This window comes from Hakea prostrata, chromosome 10, assembly GCF_041222555.1.
Source record: "Hakea prostrata isolate BN-2017 chromosome 10, UWA_Hpros_2, whole genome shotgun sequence".
Lineage (NCBI taxonomy): Eukaryota > Viridiplantae > Streptophyta > Magnoliopsida > Proteales > Proteaceae > Hakea > Hakea prostrata.
In genome coordinates, this window is record NC_142609.1 from 2,876,017 (window position 1) to 2,882,873 (window position 6,857).

The window sequence follows — 6,857 nt, forward strand, 5'->3', positions numbered from 1 at the left end:
CTTAAGTAGATTCTTCTAAATGGCCATGTACATGGATTGAATATAAGTTTTACCATTTTATTTGTGAGGTTAGGTTTGAAATTTAAGATTTTAGCAACTTTGGTGGTTATTTTAATAGAAAGTCTATAAAAAATAGTCACATATCTCAAGTAGAAAATTATAAAATCAAGAAAAATAAATCCAAATAAGTAACTTAATCGGACAGATAATAATCGGTAAGAAAGGGTACATCATATCCGCATCCTATTAGTAATTGGACGGATTCGGATACCACTAAACGGATGCAAATGCCAATTCAGGAGCGGATTTCGGTTATCCATTTACACCCCCACTCCTCAATCCCTATTTATTCTCCCCTCTTCTCTCTCATCTTTTCTTCTTATTTATTCTCCCCTCTTCTCTCTCATCTTTTTTTCTTATTTATTCTCTACTCTTATAGCAAGACATTGGTTGTTTCCCATTTGCTCACCAGGTACCCCCAATACGGTGGATGCATTCATAAACCAACTCACAAAAGACTTGGAATTGGGAAGCTGTACTTCAATGATGGCCATCACAATTAGTCGAAGATCCTTCAATCCCACTCCCATTTCACATGTGAGGATCAAATAATTTGAATTTACTACAATGTGGGACTTCTCTGGAGCATTCCCCAACTTATCCAACTTTCGAATTTGGTTGGCAGAAGCTATGGAGATTGAAGCTACCCCTCAAATGTTACATTTCCTATGGAAGGTGATCCATCAAAAACTGCCCACAGCATCCTACTTTCACAAAAGGGTTGCAATATACCTGTACAATGCTTGATATGTGGAGCAGAGCCCACGCAAGATCATTCACTACTATGGTGCCCTATTGCAACTTCAGTGTGGGAACACTTTTCATTGCAAAATTGGGACAGCTCAAGCTCTCTTTCTGCTCAAATTCAAGACCTTATTGCACCATATAACTTCAGGGATGCCAATATTATAAAAGAATTAAAGGCTCTTCACTTATTAGGGTTATTATGGATCCACAACACTACTTTGATTGTGACTTCAACTCCTTTGATTGTGACTTCAACTCCACAACCACTAAGTGACTTGCTGGGAAAGAAGGCAGAAATTGGACATCCACAACAGTTTGCTCGTATACAGAATCGGCAACTCATTTGTTGATCTCCACCACCAGGAGATTGGATAAAACTGAATGTTGATGGATCCATGTTGGTGCATGGAAAGTCAAAATGATGTTCAATGATACAAGGGAGCTGGGAAATTCTTTCTCAGAAATCAAATTCCAGCATGTTAAGCGTGAAGCAAATAGCTAGGGCGGCTGATCTTCTGGCCAAAGAGGCAGCTTCTCTACAGCATTGAAGTCAAAAGAAAAAATCCATGGCTTTGTGCAAAGTAATGACACGTACGTTGCAATATTGACATTCTAAAAGAATGAAGTCAGAAAAAGAAACCAAAAACAACAGTAAATCCACACATTTAAGTACTGAGTTAGTTGAATTGATCGAATATTCAAAAAAAAAAAAAAAAAAAAGACATAACTAGGCTTTAGATAGTAAGAAAACGTTATTCTTGAATTTGATTTGAACTTCAAATGCAACAGCAAGACCACCAAAATTACTTCATACTCACTTCTTTTTTTGTGAACAAGTCCTAAGCCAAACTCACCGGATTTGATCGTGTTCATTAAGTGGTTAGATTTAGATGCAACAATGCTTTACTGTATATTTAGCTGGTTGTTGAATTGATCATTAATATCTAAATGTGATTTCCCATTTTGCAGTTGTAATTTGTTTATCATGATTTGGAAAAGTTCTTAGCAAAGATTGCCATTTTCCTTCACACCCTCTTTCTTCGTTAACAGCTACAAGGAGGCCTTCATTTCTAATTTGGAAAGAAAAGTGGATTCCAGCGTAATTAACTCTTCCACGTTTCTGAACGAGTTTGAACTTGATTAAGATGGGAGAGAGATGTGTGGCGATTAAAGATATTGATAAAAAAGCCCTTATGTTGGACTTGGACGTTTTTTGACCAACTTATATATTATATATGGCTGGCACTAGTGGCGGTAGACGTAACTACCAAAGCTGCCAGCTGTGCCTGTACGTGAAGACACGAGTATGGCGTCTTCTAGAGAGTCCGGATCTGCAACCGGCGGGGAGCACAAAGACGGTTTACCACCACAAAAAACAGGGGGGGCCGGGTGGTGATGGGAAGGTTTTTTTTTTTTTTTTTTTTTTCATTTTTGGGGTGGGGCCCACCACTTTTTGTGGTGGAAAAACCATCGCTTGTGCTCCCCGTTGGGGGTGATGATCCGGATTCTCTTCTAGACGCCACCAACTTTGGTCAAAAAATGGCTGTCCTCATTGGGCTCTCAAGTCAGTTACTTAATTCTTGGGCCCACTGAGGACTATACTTATAAAATGAATTTTTTTTTTTTTTCAAAGAATAATTTCCATTCATTTAACCTTTAAGGAATTAAAAACACACAAAAACAAAGAAATATAGAAAATTAGATGCATGAAAACACAGTATTTGAATTGAAACATTTGAAACCAAAGAAATGAATTTGAACAAGATATCAAACACACAGTAGACGAGGTCATCTAGACTAAGATATGGATTAATTCCAATAAAATCTTAGAAAGAAAGTTGTAACAACAACAATAACAAATAAACTGAATAATGCGAAATACACATCTACCATCACAAGCTCCCAAATAGGTGAAAACACGTTATAAAGGCGGAGACTAACATGCCACTAGGGCAGAGAGATAACAATCCACAAGGGCAAAGAAGCTACAGCTTGAACAACTACTGGATTGAGTTAGAAGTCGGAAGTGCAAGGAAGTTTAACCACTTGACTTCATGAGAAGTGCAAATAGGTTAGTGCTTTAACAGCGGTGACTTTTCCTTAGCCAAATCTGTGATAGGATGATGTTGCAGCAGGGGCTCTGGCAGAGGAAGTTACAGCGGTTGTGATGATGGTGACTAGTAGCATTAGAGAGGCTATAGCATGGTCTCACGGCATCAGAACTTTTAGATCAGGGGGATTTACTTCCAAATCTGACTTTTGCATCGAATGCCAATAAGTCTATCCTAAGTTTCTACCCAAAAGAATAAAAAATAAGTCTGTCCAAAGTGGTTAGATGAAAAATAATCTATTTTATTTTTGATAACATTCATTTATAAAGTAAGTCCCACAGGAAGTAGTTGCAAATTACCTTAATGAGACACTAATCAATAATTAAAATAATAAACATAAATAAATCACATAAATTAACAAAGCTACATGTAGTAATGAGGACCATAGAGTATTAAGCTAAATTAATATACTATTATATATATATGTATAGGGACAGCGACTAGAGCAACTAGAACACTACAACGTTATGGCCAGGCTATGCCACTACAGCTCCAACAATGTGAACCTAACTGCACGTCACATTATTTTTTGGAGGAGAGGTAAAAAGAAAATAATAGAATCATGTCACATTATTTTTCTCTAATTCACTTTCATAAACTGCTATTTGTTGATCTTTTGAGAATTGGATTCAATCATATTAATTCCTTTGTGTATCAATTATGCACATTTTGGATGTGCTTCTAGCATTGTAGCGGCAGCCTCCTTTATAAAGACAATTTAAGTTCAAGAAAATCATGAATTCAAACATCTGCCTCTATAACATCTTTCCTTTACCCCTGCATGCCCCCTGTCCCCTGGGGCTAGTCACTATAACTAGTTGACAATAGCTCCCAAATAAATAAATAATGCATGTTCCCTCGATGCTTAATAATTTTGAAGTGCATCATAAAATTCTTCATGCAAGGGTGAGACTATCATGTGAAGTGTCTTGACATGATCATCATATTACTAATAAATAGTAAAGTAAGCTCTAAACTTCTTTTTTTTCAATTCCTTTCCAAAATTGAAAGAGATAAACTATAAAAATTGAAGTATATTCATGTAAGTCGTGTCTAGCTAACTTATTATGTGTTTGGTAATGTTTTCGTTTTGAAATACTAGTTCTTATGCAAAATCTTTTTTTAATGTTTATGTGTTAAAAGACCATTATTTGCTTGAAAATGAGCGTTTAATAAATTCGTTTTAAAATTAATTACATAACACTATTAGAATAAGTTAGTAGTTGATAAATCCGTTTTAAGGTTTCAATCTGGACCAATTTTATTACTTCTGTTTCTATTCTTTTGATAAAAACACATTTTTTGTGTTCTCTAAAAGGCGTTTTTTAGAACGCATTTCTAATTGGTCCATTCTTAAATACTAGAAGAATGAATCGTTTTAACAAACATCTCTAACTCGTTCTTTCATTCCCAAAGAACAGAAGAACACAAAAAATGTTTCTTAAGAACGTTATCAAACATGCCATTAAAGTACCTCTTTCCCTCATTTTTTTAAGAAAAAAATATATATTGAGACACTACAAGGATGTCCTTAAGAACGTATACAATTACAAACTGTTAGGGATAAATCATTCACTACAAGTCCAACCTAGTTCAGCTAGTGGTCCTCTGATCTAATCGATATAATTCGAGAATTATATGACCAAACAAATCTGAGCCATACAAGAGTAATGGAGGTTTGACGGAAAAGAACAACCCAACATACAAACCAGACAATATAAATAGAGTAAGCGTGGAAACTAAGGTAAAACATGTTCAATACATTAGAGCTTTGTTTCAAATGGATCTCTTGCTTCTTTTGCAACTAGTTAGGGTTTGACTGAGCTGGTCTGCATCTTCTTCAACGATCCACACGTTGAAAGGCGAAGGAAAATAATTAATCATACAATCCGCCCACCACAAAATCAATATTTGAGTGAATACAATGTAGATCCATCTGGTGGAGATGCTACAAGCAATTCTCAAACCGAATCAATTCAATCGTTTACGTGTTATTTTAACTAGATCAAATCTCGAAGGAAGATTTGCAGCAACACAAACCTACATGATAACAAAAATCATTTCTCACTTTACTTATATTTTCATCCAATATGTAAAATACATAAAATCAATATGGAAACAAACTAAAGAAATGTTAGGAATGAAATAGAAAGACAGGAATGGAAAGAGTTATGGTCCCAAATAGGTGTTAATTTTGTATTCTTGCAATCTTAATCATGTTCCATTTCAAGTGCTTCTTGTTCACCAAATCTTTGGAGTGGGTAGAAGAATCCCCTCAAACAAACAGATCCTAAGGACAGATTAGAAAAGTTTTGAACTGAAAGTGGGGAAGGTCAGTGGTCCCCACACTTTTCCTTTTCTGTTCTTTCTTGTCGGGGTATAGCCGGGAATGAAAGTGGCAGAGAATCTAAGTACACAAACAAAACGTGGCGACGATCAGTTCCAGCGTGTAAAGATTGCCAGCTGGCAACGATTATTGAACCCAATAATCCTCTGAATCATCAATGTCTTTCTGTTGACCTGATTCTTCCAGTAGTGGCGGCGTGGAAACCCATGCATTATTTTATTTTAAGGTTCGAAAAGGAGATGGAGGATTATAAGATTATTAGATACTCGTTGTGGGGCCAGTGGTTGTACACGTGGAAGAATGGAATTGGTTGTTGGTTTGAATGTGTGGTCCAGAAGAGCCAGAAGAGTCATTATTAGAGGTGTAGGGGTTTTGAATCAAACAGGGATTGGCGACAGGTCACATGGACAGCTGGCCCGCACCACATTGGCACACTTGACACGGTACTCCTATGTCTAATTACTAAATTGCCCTCCCTTTCTGGTCCCTCCTCCCTATAACCATATCTATCAAACCAGGATATCAAAATCATCAATCGACCGGGTTTGGGTTGGGTTAAAGTAGTTCCGGTTTGTTATTAGACCAATTTGAAATTGCGCCATTAGAGAAAATTCGTGTTTCGCACTAACTCCCAATTCATTAATTATTAGGCTTGGTTTCTACAAATTTTATGAGACGCCAATACAATACCAAATTATAAGTTGTTTGGTTTGATTGATTTAGATTTCTTGTTTTTTGTGTGTGAGTATGAGGGCTTTTTGTTTCTTTGCTGGTGTTAGAATTTTCTAACCCATTGGTGATAAAATTTTACCAACACGTTTTCCAATTGGCTTTTTTGTGAATATAAAAACAAGTGCTTAATGAAACAATATAGAGTTTAATGAATATTTTTTCATTTAGTGAAATATGGGGTTCATTTTACTTAAAAATCTCTTCCATACAAGGTTTTGTGCACCCAAGACAAGTACCGGTCTCGTCGAGCGGAGGCATATTATCGCGTTAGGTGCATTTTAGACGAGACGTATCCTCCTGTATCGAGTATTGTATCGCTCTGACTAATGTATTTTAGTGTAATTCAATGGAGAGACGTATCGATATGTATCGTATCGATTGGGTCAAATATATTTGACTACGTATCGATTAATATCTTTTAGTATCGTGGAATACTTTAAACCTCGCTTTCATGTAAATAGATGTAAATTAAGCCATTACTTGCACCGCGATTGACTTGCAGAAGGCTTTTTGACCAAACGTTGGCAAGAGAAACAGCAGAGAAGCTGTGGAGAGATTACTGCAGCGCAGATAGATTGCGCGCGTTTCTTTCTTCTTATTTGCAAACCAGGGCTTTGTGTTTTAATCTAGTTTAAATATGGACTGTTTCAGAAAAAAGGAAAACGAGCGACTTTGAAATGATATTTTAATTTGAAAACCTTCACATAGAAAGAAACCAACCATTCATTCTGCTTGAGACGGAATCTCTGAATTGATCAACCCTTTTCTATCATTCCCGCCGCCTGCAACGTTTTTCCATATTAAACCCCCACATCACGCATTATCTCTCTTCTTAATTTCTCTGCTTTCAGACTATTTTT